We start from the raw sequence: 13,998 nt of genomic DNA, 5'->3' as shown, positions 1-13,998 counted from the left end.
CATGGTGCTTTGTATTTAAGAAAATGAACAAAGAAGCCAAAGGTCTCAGAATGAAGTGATTAAAACCCATGATGATGGAAAGTATAATACCTGAACTTGAAATCACTTGGAAGACAGAACCTATGCAGTAATCACTCCTTGTCTTAGCTATTTGATTTTGAAGGTCTTCAGTTGACTTGCTGTACCCATTGAAAATATAGTTGGCAAAAAGCAGCTTTCCTTGAACGTGCATCTGCCAAAGAAGAGAACAAAAAATTGCAGAATTGGCAAGAGCAGCCTCTTATTCTAAATGAAGAGGGTAGGTTGAGAAACAGAGAAAGAAGGTTGTTAGGTAGCCTGTCTTACAACTTTGTCATGGATTACAGCTTTCACCAATAGGGACTTTGTTGTATAAAATACTTTATTGCATTGAAGAAATTAATAAATGACACTCGTATTTGTCTGTCCCTCCCAAGGTTTCAGAACACAGCATACTGGAGTGTATAAAACAGCACTTTGATGCTGCTTCATGGACTGCCAAAACCCACCACCCTTCATCCCAGTGATGTTTCAGTTTAGATATGGCATAACATGACATACTTAAAGATGAACACAAATACATTAGGTATAGGAATGAACAGCTGTGGGTTGGTTGGTTTTTTTTTCTTTGTGTATATTAACTAAATGGTTTTTATTCATTTTCTTTTGTTTTACCAAGAAGGTAAAAGAAGGAAACAGAAGTAAAATTTCCTACTCCTAAACTTTTATAAGTAGCAATGAACCTTCCTGTTTAAATGCTTTATCTCATTGGAAACAGTTTTCTAGAAAAGAAAGGTGACCAAGGTCATTTGGCAAGTGATTGTAAATGTACAGGAATCAACTAGGCCTGAGGTCTGAGGTCATAACGATTTAAAATGTGGTCAAAATGTGATGCTTCAGCAATATTCCCTCCCTGGAAGAGTAAATCAGGAGACTAAAGCTAATTCAGAGCTGTTCAGAAAGATCCCAAATCATTTTCCAACTCTATTTGCACAATTTCAAACTTGCCTTTGATTCTGAAGGATGTTTCATGGAGTCTCAATCATTTGCATGTTTCCCAAGGTTGGCACTTGAAGATATTATCATGACATCCTCAACAAAACAGGTGAGTTAAAAGCGAAATTCTCTTTTGTGCTAGCACTTAGAATTCTTAAACAAGTCAAATTAATGATGGATTTTGTAGCAAGACCTCAACAAATGCAAGGAGGCAGCCTTATGGATTTTTAGAGAATTTATACTGGGTTTGGATCTGTTTGTTGGGTTGAGTCTTTTGGCTTTAATGTTCCCAGACTCAAGATTACCAGAGCAAGTTCAAGAAGGGATAAACACTTTTCCAACACATTGCAAAGACAGTTCCAAACAGATATAACGTATGGGTGATCTCAGAATTAGGGATTGAAGAAAAGCCTGTTGAAATATTAGACATAAGAACTGAGGTGAGAGCATCAGCCTTTTCTCAGTCAATAAAGAAACAGTGATATAGTTGGGCCTGATTCTCACTGGCATGAAGGCTGGTGTCACTGTTCTAGCAGTGTAGAGGAGCCTTTGTTTCAGTGAAAATTGGCTTCACTGAATTTAGAACTATAAGAATCATTTAAGCCGATGTATTGTCCAAAATTGCTTGTGTTCTGGGATGTTCCCAGTGCTATACAATTGGAAGCATCTGGCTTATTTCATGGAAGCTCTCAGCATGCAGGACTCCAAGTCAAGACATTTAGAATACCTCAGGGTAATGCTTATTCAAGTAACAATGGATGTGTTCACTAGAAGAAAATCCAGAGGACCACTGAATTGTCTTCATCTTATGCTCACATGTATTCATCTGTAATATAACCAGTAAGGAACATGACGTAGAACACTGCTTTTGTTTGTGGGGAACTGAGAGGGGAAAAAGAACATTTTACATCATGCATTTTTCAGTTTTATAGGCAAAAGTTATTATGATGGCACAGTTTTACTCAGCTCCAAAATATTTTTCTTCCAGTCAAGCAGCTTGCCTCATTCCTATGAAGAGCTCTATTTACCTAAGTGTGAGAGGAGCGCTCACAGCACTGCAGGTTTGCAAGTGATGAACAGTTTAATACATGTTACACTATGACACAGACCCTAATGTTTCCGCTCCCTTGTTTAAATCCGGCATTGTGAACAGCATCAGCATCACAACAAAGGGAATTCTGTAAGTTCTCCTTAAGGTACAGATTTGAGTGTATGTCAGCATGTGGAAATGCATTTGGCCTCAGCTACTGATTCTCTGGCTACATGTACCCTTTATGTCTGTGTGTTTTTCCCTTGAGGCAAACTGTTACTCATTTGTTCTGACTTTCCTCACTCTTGATTTTCCTATTCTCATTCCAGTTTCTTCCTCGTACATATGTTTCCTTTCCTGCTTCTTACTTTTTTCATGATCAATGCCTCACCTTGCTTCCTATAGCTGGTCTTACTTCTCTATTATATTTCTCCAGATCCTCCCAGTCTGACCTCCAGTCTCTCATACTTCTGTATGTCTCTATTATCATTCTCCCTCAGTTCTGCATGCTCTTTCCTTGCATGTGGTGGGAGCACAGAGAATGAGAGAAGAAACCTCCCGCCACCTCCAGCCCAGCTTACTGCTTACTCTGCTCCATATGCTTTGTGCTTTGGTTTGGTCATCATTCCTTAGTCTGTTCCAGCTTTTGGGTTCCCCATACAGATCATATGAATTAGCTTCCTCTTGCTGCTGCAAGCCCTTATGTGTGGTGTTATCCCATGTAAGTGCCTTTCACTTCCACATGGATGAGGAAGCAACACACACTTGTCTCATGTTGGCTTTGTTTAACCACTGGCATTATCCTACCACCAAAATGTGGTGGGGTGCATACCAGTTCTATTTCATTTACAGCTCCTAGTGTTTCAATGTGGCTAATAATGAAAACTCCAACAAGCAATAGGGAAGGAACCTTTGGCTACTGTGGGATTGCCTTCAGAATGTTTTGAAAATAACACTGCTATTCTCAGATACATATGTTCTGTAATTGTACATGAAGAGGCTGATAGAAGGGGTAGATAAATCTATTCCAAAGATGATCTGACACATGAATACACAATGCGTTGAAACTTTTCTAAGGGAATATAAATGAGACAGCTGCCTCTGGCAATCCCCATTGCTGTCAGAAGCTTGTAGCCCTCTCCATTACAATTCACCTGGTTAACTCTGTGATGTTATGACATGCAGGAATTTCATTATTCCTTCCACCACAAGCAATAAATTTGTGCCTTCAAGCATAAAATTCGGGTATGTTTGAAGCTTTGCTTTGCCTGCATAACACATAAATGTTACCAGTCAAAGTTTCCCAGTGTTTTTCAAATTCCTGTCACTCCCATTATGGCATTCTGCAGCATGTGACTTTCACAGGCTGGAATTTTATGCCATGAATAAGAACTTTTATCTTCTATGGGGTATCTTTCTGGCTTGTTCACTTCTAAAACACCAACAAGGAAGTTCATTAGTGAGCAGCTCTGGATGTCAGCTTTTCTCAGTACGTATAAACTGGCATAGCAAAGCTCTTCTACTGGAGTAAATTTAAACCAGAGTGGTTCAAAACCCAAGTCTTCACTGAAACCCAAGGGATATATTTGGATGGCGGCATTTTAGAGTGGGGGAAGGTTTTTTCCTCCTCTCGGAACTAAACATAGTTCTGGCAAATAGCCTCAGACTGAAATTCTTGAGGGAGTCATAATAAGCAAGCCAGGGCAAAGAGGGATGTTTTTTCTCCCTGACTAGCTCTTCCCCATAAAAAGGTGAAAGGTCAAAGATGAACTTTAATACTAATGAAATTGTGAACTTCAGAGCAGTCATTTGTCAGAACATTAAAAAAAAGTCAAAATAAAAATGTTTTATTATTGGCAACAATAGGTTGGGTTTATAAGCATATATATCTCTGCCCTGATTCCTTTTAGGCTTTGAGAGAAAGGGAACTTTGAGTTATTAAACACAGACATTAAGCAATCCACAGTAGGGGTTTTGGGAGTTCAGCCCATACTTTTCCCCTTATGTGCCCTTCTGAATCTTTCCAGCTGACTGAAGGAGCAAAATAGGGCTGTCTGCAAGTTATCACAAGTTCTTCTCTCCTGTCTTTTTTGACCAAGATGGTCATTCTCGAGGTTAATTTCCTTCTTCCTTCTGTCTAGGAATATTTCTTGCAGATTAGCAAACTTCATATGTTCTTATTATAGAAACAGTTCTGTTGATTCAAACTGCCCCTTAGAGAAGCAGCTTGACAGATTCATGTGTATATGTGCACGTACATTCAAATGCTCAAGTAAAAATGTTTTCTTACGCTGAAGTTCATTAAATTTAATCTCCAGATTTAATGAAAACTTTGTTATCTGTTTGGGTTTTTTAGTACCACCCTTCTTGGGCTGGTAGTGTACCAACAAGATGGTTGCATTGTCCTTCTCACGGTATAGATTATCTGTGCTGATGATGACATACAACTCGTAATCATTGTGGGGTGTGCTAATAGGAATCTAGCCTGTGAAATATAAAGTATAACTTGTAAGTTCAGCAATACTGGAGTGGTCAAATACATATCAACCAGCAAGAATCTTCAGGAAAGCAAGCAGAATGACCAGAGCTCCAGAAAATATGACCTATAAAGAAAGATGTGGATTTCCTTGATTTCAGTAAGGCATTTGATACTGTCTCCCACAGCATCCTCATAGATAAGCTAAGGAAGCGTGGGCTTGATGATCAGGTAGTGAGGTGGATCAAGAGCTGGTTGAAAGGAAGAAGGCAGAGAGTTGTGGTCAATGGTGCAGAATCTAGCTGGAGGCCTATGACTAGCTGGAGTACCTTAGGGGTTGGTGCTGGGACCAGTGCCGTTTAATATTTTCATCAACGACCTGGATGAGGGAACTGAGTGTACCCTCAGCAAGTTCGCTGATGACACTAAACTGGGAGGAATGGCTGACACACCAGAAGGCTGTGCTGCCATTCAGCGAGACCTGGACAGGCTGGAGAGTTGGGCGGGGAGAAATTTGATGAAATTCAACAAGGGCAAGTGTAGAGTCTTGCATCTGGGGAAGAACAACCCCATGTACCAGTACAGGTTGGGGACTGACCTGCTGGAAAGTAGTGAAGGGGAAAGGGACCTGGGGGTCCTGGTGGATAGGAGGATGACCATGAGCCAGCAATGTGCCTTTGTGGCCAAGAAGGCAAATGGCATCCTAGGGTGCATTAGAAAGGGTGTGGTTAGTAGGTCAAGAGAGGTTCTCCTCCCCCTCTATTCTGCCTTGGTGAGGCCGCATCTGGAATATTGCGTCCAGTTCTGGGCCCCTCAGTTCAAGAAGGACAGGGAACTGCTTGAAAGAGTCCAGCGCAGAGCCACAAAGATGATTAAGGGAGTGGAACACCTCCCTTATGAGGAGAGGCTGAAGGAGCTGGGTCTCTTCAGCTTGGAGAAGAGGAGACTGAGGGGTGACCTCATCAGTGTTTACAAATATGTAACGGGTGGGTGTCAGGATGATGGAGCTAGGCTTTTTTCAGTGATATCCAGTGATAGGACAAGGGGCAATGGGTGTAAACTGGAGCATAGGAGGTTCCACGTTAACATCAGGAAGAACTTCTTTACTGTGAGAGTGACAGAGCACTGGAACAGGTTGCCCAGGGGGGTTGTGGAGTCTCCCACACTGGAGATATTCAAGGCCCACCTGGACAAGTTCCTGTGTGATGTACTCTAGGTTACCCTGCTCTTGCAGGGGGGTTGGACTAGATGATCTCTTGAGGTCCCTTCCAACCCTTGGGATTCTGGGATTCTGTAAAGGTTGTGTAACCTGTGCTTGTTTGGTATACAGACATGATCTCTGAGTGTGGGAGTACAGTTATGGGAGACAGAAGGGACATAAAAATATGACCTGCTATAGAAAGAAAGAGAATGGTCTGTTTTCTATGTCTATGATGAACAGAGCAAGAAATACCGGGCTTTAACTACAGGAAGAAAAGATAAAATAGGAAAAACTGTCAAGCAATATGAGCGTAAAGCACTCAGACATATTTTTGTGAGGATATTGTGGCTTCTTTATCACTAAGTCTTTATAAGCAGGTTAAGCAGCAAGAGTGGAATTCACTTCACTGACAGCTGAATCCAATGGGAGAGAAACAGGTACTTCCAGCGTGTGATTCATTTGACCCACTTCCATTATACTTTGGAAGAAGACTGATTGCACTGTGGAAGTGCCTGTTTCTCTTTGAGGGCTGTGAAAAACTTTAGAAAATCAATTCAGGTCTAAAGGTCTGCTTTGTAGATGCCTACAGCTCTGTTTGGACTGTACTGCCTCTTGTTCCTGTCACCGCACTGACATCTTTGATTTTGTACTGGTGAAAATGGCGAGGCTGGTGACCTCTTGAGGTTTCCAGACTACAAAGGAAATGAAGAACGGTCATTGCAGAAGATCTGCCTAACTAAAGGCCCAGCTGAAAACAAAAGTTGCCGATTCAATAAGATGACAGTAACAAAAATTTGTTATTGTTTGATGGCTGCTTGACTAAATAATTTGGATTACTGAGTAATTTACTGTTAATAAGCAAACAGGTGTATTATCACCTCACAGGGAGCAAACCAACACCCTTCTTTAGTCAAAGAAGTCAAGAATAAAAGAAGCATAAAGATCAATTATCCTGTAAGTTCCTGACTATGGCCTTTCCAGCACAAAACTGTATGAACAGTTGCTGGGTGTATTGCTAGGTTCTATGTAAAAATAAGGGATTCCACATCCTGGGCTCATTTCATAAACATTATTTTTATTGGAGAAAAATGAGACTCCAGAGAAATCCAAACTCATGGAATGGCCTTAATGGCATGAATTCCTTCCATCCAATTGATAAGCTGCAGAATCAGCTCAAATCATTCAGTCTGTATTATAATGAATGCACTTAAGAAACTGGCAGGGTTGCAAGGCAAATGCAATTATAGAGCCCAGCCTTCCTTTAAATGTTTTGGATCCTGAGGTCAGGTGGAGTGAAACGCATTAGTGTAATTTTCTCTCACCTATTTCAGGGCAATGCTCTATTTTTCAAGGGAGAAGAATCATAGAAGCCTCATCTGTGAAGTTTCTCATACTGATAGTTTAGTTTGACTGGTACAACCAGTTATAAATGTGTACTGCCGCTTATTGCTACGTTCTCTCAATATTTTCATCCTGCAGTTCCCCTAGGAACTGCAATTCAAAAGTCACTAGTAGATTTAATGAAATCTTAATTACATTTCCCATCTCAAACCTATGTGCTGTGACACTGGCTGGGGAAGGGGAAGCTTGGGGTAGGTTAAAGTCAGACTGTGTTTCATGTGAGCTTTTCTGGAAGTCTTGTACATATTCACTTCTTAAGAGGAAAAAAATCACCGATTCTTTTGCTCTTCATCCTAGGCCTTGCGTCTATGCTTGAATGGCTGATTTCTCCACAGGTGTCTGTTGATAGGTGTGTATGACTTTCACCACTAATGGCAAATGCAGCAGGCATTACTGAGGGCAAGCCTTCTCACCTTCCCACTTGGTTTCCTTCTTATTTTCCCTCTTCTAGCTTCCTCATGCATTTGAGGGACTTCTGTCTGTGTTTCATGCTTAACAGGTTAGCAATGGCACAAGCCAGGCACACTGCTGCTTGCTGGAGAGGCCAGTTACCTTTGCTGTTATCTTGAATAAACAGAGAATCTGGACTAATGAACTGGACTCTAAACCTACCACTTTCCATCTGTGACTACATGTCCAGGCTGCAAGCGAGAGCTAAGTAAATGTATCTTTCACAGCTCAGGTTGCATTCTTTAAGCGCAGGAACACATTTCCAGACTCATGGCTCTGGTTTTGACTCTAAGTTGCCTTCTCCTCTCCATTGCATCCAGTGTCAGTCTGACACTTAAAAATGCAGTTGTTAAGAACTGTGCTGTTAGTGCTCAGTCACATCCAGAGATGATTATAGATCTAGAAATGTAATCATTCAATGGCAGTTGCTCTCAGCTAGCTCGCATGATATTTAACCATCATTCATAGATGAAAACTATATTGGCTTCATTCTTAAACTGGAACAGCAGTGTGTGTTTGCATGTGTATATATGTAAGCACACCATGCTCTGTTATTGTTAGGTTCATATGTTTGTTATCCTAGTAATTTCTTCACAAATAATGTATGATTATAAATTTGTAAACTACATAGAAAAGACATCCGCATTGGAAGAAAAAGGAATGAAAATCCTATGGGAAAGAGAACAGCAAGAATGTTTGGTGTTTGGTGGTTTTATTCTTTTAACTCAGCACAAACAATGTTTTTGAAAAGCCACTTCTTCCAAATAAAATAAAACCTTTGGTTCCCTTCTGCCTCCTGCCCCTCAAACACACAGCTCCCTAACATTTTGAAGGCACAGGCATTAAGTCCTGGCTGAAGATCTTTCGATGGGGGGGCAGGGGGAGAGAGTGGGATTGTCCATATGGCAGGAAGTACATGCCACAATCAGAGAGAAGCAACTGCCCTAGGAGCAACTAAGTTATTGTAATGCTTCTGTAAAACCGTTTGAGTCATCAAAAATAACACACAGAAAGGCGTCTAAAAGCAAAAGTTTAATATCATACAGCATTTCCTTCTTACCTAACATGTTCATTAAATCTTGAACTTTTTCTTTAAGGCCATGAACCCTTTCTCTTCAACTCGCTTGTATTTGTTTAGCTGAACAGCAGTTACGCTAGTAGGAAATTAAGGATGGACTCTGTCCTTCTAAGGGTACCAAGGGTAGCGTTTTGATTCACTAGACACAGAGGATAATTGTGCTTCATTTTGAAGTTTTTTTCCCTGATCATCTGAGGAAATTCCCACAGACCAGTGGAAATCATTTCTCTGCCTCAAGAAGAGAGCATGTATCATTAAGTGAAATTTTAATCCTACTTTAACACAGTTTGAGGAGGCCTTACCTTCCTGGGAATATTGATTTTGCTTTATTGAAGCTTTGCTAATTAAAATATATACAAAACTGTTTGATATATGCAGCTGAGACAAGGAAACTTCTTCTCATGAACTCTGTGCATTTCCCCCCCCTAATCCTTCCATTGAAGTTTAACCCTGATAAAAGCAACAACCTTGCACATACTTGTGTCAAAGCAGCTGTGCAGGATTATTCCAAAGGCTCATCTAACCCATCCAGTATCCTGTCCCTGTGAGTGCCTGGTGGCTGGAGGAGGAGTGCAAGAGCATTTAAGAGAAAACCCTATTCTTTGTGACCCGTATTAACCATAAGCAGTTAAAAATTCAGGGATTTCCTCAACCAAAAGCTGTATCTGGGCCATCACATCTGATAGCTGCCAATGGAGCTAGCGTTCAGGAATGTATCTAATGCCACTTTGAACACACTTATGCTTTTGGCCTCCACAACATCCTGTGGCAGAGTTCCACAATTTAATGATGTGCGTGAGAAAAAGAACTTCCTTTTGTTTTAAATCTGCTGCTTATCTCTTCATTGGTGCCCGACCATTCCTGTGCTTTAATAAATAGTGAGTAACTATTTCATATTCCTTTGCCACACCATTTTTGCTTTATAAAGTTTTCTTATATCTCAGCTTAATCCTTTTTGTAAGTTACCCTATTTAGTCCTTCCTTATAGAAAGAGCCATTCCATATGTATATCCTTTTATGAGATGTGGTGAACACAGTCATGTGCTGTGTCCCAGAAACTCAGGAATGTTTTAGTTACCCTTTAACTAACTTTGTGCTTGCTTTATGATCATCACAGAGCACTGATACAGAAGTTTCCAGGGATGTATCATGAATGCGTCTTAGATCTTACTTCAGTGTTAGGAGTTATTGTGTCTGTCTTTGCATCTGTATAAATGATTCTTTTTCCCCATGTAAATTACTCTGCACTTACTGAGAGGGAATTTCACACACCACCTGATTGTGCTGAGGACTGGGCAATCCTTTTGGAGCTCTCTGTGACCAGACAATCAAGTGTGACCTGGGATTTTGCCATCTCTGACACATGGGCAGCTTTTCAGAACTACAGAAAATGTAGTTACTTCGTTCTCATTGATTATTACTTCTGAATGGCAATCAGGCCAATCCCAGTTCTTCAGCAACATAAGAGAACTATAGCCTATTTTAGGTTCCAGAACTTCTGAATATTATTCAGCTTTTAAGCTGCTCTGGAAATTACTGTGGCCCTTTCCAATTTGTGACTTCTGGTAGAGATGCATTTGACAGCTTCTTATCTTTCTCCTGGTCTTTGCAAGTCACTTGTGCATGCAGATAACATAAGGAGAGCTGGAACTGCTGGGAGTTTTGAACTGCTTGAAACTGGTTTGAATTGCTACTGCTTTAGGTAGATAAAGCTGTTCTAATTGAGCATGGTAAAAGCTGCATGAATCTGAGTAGAAATTGCCTGAGGATGGGAAAACAGCAAAGGAAAACAGGTCCTGAAAACAGCAGAGAAGATTCCAGCTCCATCTTGTATAGGATGTTAACTGTATCATTTGAAAGGTCATTAGGGATTGTAACTAGATGAAATAGGCTCATACCTTGGGGACCTTTTGTTTGCTTGGATTGATTATTTACCATCTGAGAGACATTGATAGAAAGGGCTATTAACACATTCTTTTTAAAACCAAACTTCATTCTTCCTTAAACAATGGCTAGTTTCTTGTTCAAGCAAAAGAACTAGCCACCTTGCCTTTACCATTCTGTTTTTGAAAGCAGGAATTAAGACCATGCTGATAGGCTAATTAGGTTTCAGGTTTTACTCCTCATGGGTCTTTTCTGTCTCTCTGTGTCTGGGTACTGACCAAAACTGAACTTGTACTGGTGGCTAATCTTTGTAGCAGTGAATTACAGGTGAAGAAAATAAACCCCAACAAACTAAACCAAAACATGTCTTTAGTTTTAAAGCAGAAGTAGTTTGTGAGCTGTTCTAAGGGTTCATCACTGCACCAGCCACAGCAATCGCTTGTTATCCTGATTTTTCTTGCAAAAATAATAATTTCCATATGGGAATGAAAAAAATGTAACCTGGAACTGAATCACACTGCACCTCTGTAACTGGTTACCTGACTTCCTAACTGTGCTAACCAGTAACTGTGGGTCATTCATACTAAAGCATGTTAACTTCATCTTTTTCTACATGCCCTCAGTACAGCGTGTAGTTTGCAGAGGGTCTTCTCGCTTTGTCTTCTTCAGCTTTGCAAACTACATGTAGTAGGTTTGGAAGAAGTTCTGGTTTTTCTGCATTTCGTTTTTCCTAATTTTTTATATGCCTTTGCCACCAGAGAAGAAAGAAAATGTTATTGATATTACCAGGAAAAAAAGAAGCTGTGTGGTTAAGAATTTAATCTTCTTCAGGCATGTATTCTGTGGTGCGATACACAGCTAAGTGATGTCAGATAGGCTGCTGGTGTCACCCAGTGGACAGACAAGTTGATCACAGATAGCTAAGTGTCATGTACAGAAATCTTCCTTTCTGCAGGAATAGCTCATTCCTAACTGACAGAAATAGCCTTAATATTACAGTAGCTAAAATCAGAGGATATTTCAAAGCTCCTCTCTTCTACTGCCATGTCCCGTACTAAAAATGTACAGAGCAAACACAGGAAACAGTACTTGTTCCTTACTGTTATTAGGAAGTGAACAAAGAACAGTGGAACACCAATCAGTAGGTGCTCTCCCCTACTGAGAGAAAGTAACTAAAACAACCAAACTGAGCAGTGTTTGTGTCAGTGTTTACGGAAGGATGTGAGGATTATTATAAACCAATCAGAATGCAATTCTGTGCAATGGAAAACAAGACCGCATTTTCTTAGCCTAGTAGCAGCTTGTAACAGAGGGAGCAGCTTGTCACAAGAGACAAACAAGACCTGGAGAATCCTCTCTTCACAGCGTTACAACAAAAATGTATTTCAAAACACAAAACTTATTCTTTGTATGCAAAACTTCAATAGAATAAACCACCTCTGAACTAATCTCTTACAAGAAATCCTAATGTTCCCAGTCCACAAATGAAAGCTATACATTACTTAAGACTAACCTCAGTGCATGTTTCACCTTAGACTTTTTCCTGATTTGCAAAGAGTACTTCTCAGAATGCTGGAAAGCACATGACGTTTCTTTCTTTCTTCTTCTCTTTTCTTTCTCTTTTTTCTTTTCTCTTTTATTTTCTTCTTTTCTTCTTTTCTTTCACAGGTTTCTGCCCAACTGATGCAAAAAATTATGGTGGTTACTAATCCTTGGGTTTTATTAATTATTTATCATTTTAATTATCCATTTATAATTATATAATTATATATAAATTATAAATTATTATAATTTATTAATTATTAATCCTTGCAATGCCACAGTAGCCACATATGTATCCCACATGATTTTCTGGTACTGTGCCACAGAGGTAGAAAGCCTCCACAAAACTCAAATCTAGGGATTTCCAATCAAGGTTTGACCTTCTTGTCCTAGCATTTCTAAACTTTTTTTCCACCTTGGAAATATTTCTTTAATATTAAATTTCCCATAGAGCACATATTTGGAGTTGGTGCCAAATAGACATTTCTGATGAGACAACTTTTCAGATAGTTTAGAAACAAGATAAACAGAAAATTATGCCAAAAACACTCTGCAAAGTTCGAAACGTGTTGGAAAAACTATCTACTGCTTGATAAAACCCACCTGAGCCCAAGGCATACTTCTGTTCTTGTTGTTTCTTTCATACAGCTGTCTTCACTAGGATCCTTGTTTGTTTATGGAGATGAGACACAGACCACTATAATCTGCTCCTTAAAGGACATCTGATTGTTCATGAGGTGATCATACTCCAGGTCTGACACATGGGGAATCTGATGATTACTGCACCTGCACGTTTTCCCTTCCTCCCCAATTATAATCCTTTGAAGCACAGCAGGACAAGCAGCCTGGGATGTGACCCACAGCTTGTCCCTGCCACTAGGAATAGAAAACATAGGGGGAAGTGTTGTCAAGTTAGATTGTCAAATAAGTCAAGTACAGATTGAAGAATAATTTAAAACCATCTCTATAAATGACAGGCCTAGGGTCAGTCATCCCCTGTTATCTATGGCGTTCAGTCATCTAAATGTTTCAGGTGTTTCTTAAGGTCTGATGTAACCATAAGTGCTGTGGAGCTCAGCAAAAACACAGCCTCTGAAATGAAGACAACAGGAGAAAGAGAGTTGTGCTCTAACTAGATGAGCCAGCCAGGCAGGCTGTGGTAACAGCCAGCAGTAGACTTCAAAGTCTACTCCCTAATAATTTGAAGGTCTCATAGGCACCTCTTATCTCGGACAGCTGATTGTAGTATACTCAGTTTATATTCACGTGTACGTGCTATCTGTGTTGGTCTTTCAGGAGTGTGGTGAAGACTAATTTGTTTGAGAAGTCCTTTGACATTTTGGGGGGAATTCTGTAGGTTGGTTGATCCTGCAAAGCAGGCAGGAGTGCCAAGTTCCAGAGCCTTACGCTCCCATCTCTAGTGCAGACATCATGTCATCATTAAGAACCTGCCACACTGCTCTACATGATGGTACCTTTGGAATACAACTTCCTCAGTGACAGCAAATCCTACGAAAGGTTTGGACTAGGAGGAAAAAAAAAAGAAAATAGGAGACTCTATAGCCCACAGGCCTCCCTGGTGGCCTTCTGAAGTTAATGGGGAGTTTGCTGCTGTATTTGGGGATGTTTGGTCCAATGTCTTCATTCTCACAGTCCCTGTGTCTGCCTTCCAAGCCTTGGGTGGTGTGGTCAAAGCCTTCGCCAGTGAAGACCGAGGCAAAGAAGTCATTCAGAACCTCAGCCTTCTCCAAATCCTGTGTAGCTAGTTCACCCGAGAGATTCCTGAGGGGGTCCACATTGTCCCTAGTCTGTTTTTTATTTGCTATGTACCTGTAGAATCCCTTCCTGTTACCCTTAATATCCCTAGCCAAGTTTAATTCTAACTGGGCCTTAGCTTTCCTAACCTGGTCCCTAGCTTCCCA

General features: G+C 40.4%; 1 protein-coding gene and 1 long non-coding RNA gene across 2 annotated transcripts in view; one reads left to right on the top strand and one right to left on the bottom strand.

Annotated features, from left to right (window-relative positions):
• The window catches only part of VEZT (vezatin, adherens junctions transmembrane protein), a 75,081-nt gene extending 66,300 nt beyond the window's left edge, over positions 1-8,781 (top strand). Inside the window, exon 13 of the transcript XR_009725119.1 lies at positions 7,420-8,781. The gene's annotated coding sequence lies outside the window, so the exon portion shown is untranslated. The remainder of the gene's footprint in view (positions 1-7,419) is intronic.
• On the bottom strand, positions 3,871-7,044 carry LOC133211127 (uncharacterized). The gene is made up of 2 exons (XR_009725120.1): positions 6,834-7,044; positions 3,871-4,177 (listed from the first exon to the last, which is right to left on the bottom strand). It is a non-coding gene; the product is annotated as an uncharacterized LOC133211127 (long non-coding RNA).
• Positions 8,782-13,998: the final 5,217 nt, after the last annotated feature.

Source organism: Neopsephotus bourkii, unplaced genomic scaffold (assembly GCF_033783945.1).
Source record: "Neopsephotus bourkii isolate Nb327-2 ecotype Australia unplaced genomic scaffold, CSIRO-AGI_Nbou_v1 NB_567, whole genome shotgun sequence".
NCBI lineage: Eukaryota > Metazoa > Chordata > Aves > Psittaciformes > Psittacidae > Neopsephotus > Neopsephotus bourkii.
This window is presented reverse-complemented; position numbering and strand designations above follow the sequence as displayed.